The sequence below is a fragment of the Silene latifolia genome, chromosome 7, assembly GCF_048544455.1.
Source record: "Silene latifolia isolate original U9 population chromosome 7, ASM4854445v1, whole genome shotgun sequence".
NCBI lineage: Eukaryota > Viridiplantae > Streptophyta > Magnoliopsida > Caryophyllales > Caryophyllaceae > Silene > Silene latifolia.
The window spans coordinates 74,924,888-74,925,529 of record NC_133532.1 but is presented as its reverse complement, the minus strand read 5'-3'; the positions used below and the strand labels follow the sequence as shown (position 1 = coordinate 74,925,529).

Here is a 642-nt window from a genome sequence, read left to right as displayed (position 1 = left end):
CCACCAATTCAAGCAAACAACTTTGAAGTGAAGGATACGTTACTACAATTGGTCCAAGGGAATCAATTTGGGGGAGGTCCAACCGAAAACCCAAATGATCATTTCCATGACTTTTGATAGTTGTGAGATGTACAAGGCCAATGGAGTTTCGGATGATGCCATCCGCCTTAGGCTATTCCCTTACTCTTTGAGGGGAAGTGCTAAGGAGTGGCCCAAGAGTTGTGAATCTGATTCTCTAAGAACATGGAATGATGTCTCAAAGACTTTATTGAACAAATACTTCCCGCCTCAAAGAACGGCAAAGATCAAAAGTGAGCTCCAAGGCTTCACTCAACTCGATGATGAAACCCTCTACGAGGCATGGGAACGATAAAAGGCCCTCCAAAGGTTGTGTCCTCATCATGGGATTGGTGAGGAAGATCTCATCAACAACTTTTATGAGGGATTGCACAATGATATGAAGATGAACCTAGATTCTGGTTCGGGGAAAGGGGCACTCGATAAAATTGACCACAAGACGGCCAAAGAGTTGATTGAGGAGATGGCGTCTCGAACTTTTCATTGGAACAATGACCGTCATAAAAGGAAAGGAAAGGCAAGTGTTGAGTCGGTGAATAACATGGAGGTTAAGGGATTGATAGA

General features: G+C 43.8%; 1 non-coding gene across 1 annotated transcript; it reads right to left on the bottom strand.

Moving 5' to 3' along the window:
- Positions 1-301: 301 nt before the first annotated feature.
- LOC141593878 (small nucleolar RNA R71) lies at positions 302-408 on the bottom strand. Its single transcript, XR_012521934.1, has one exon. It is a non-coding gene; the product is annotated as a small nucleolar RNA R71 (small nucleolar RNA).
- Positions 409-642: the final 234 nt, after the last annotated feature.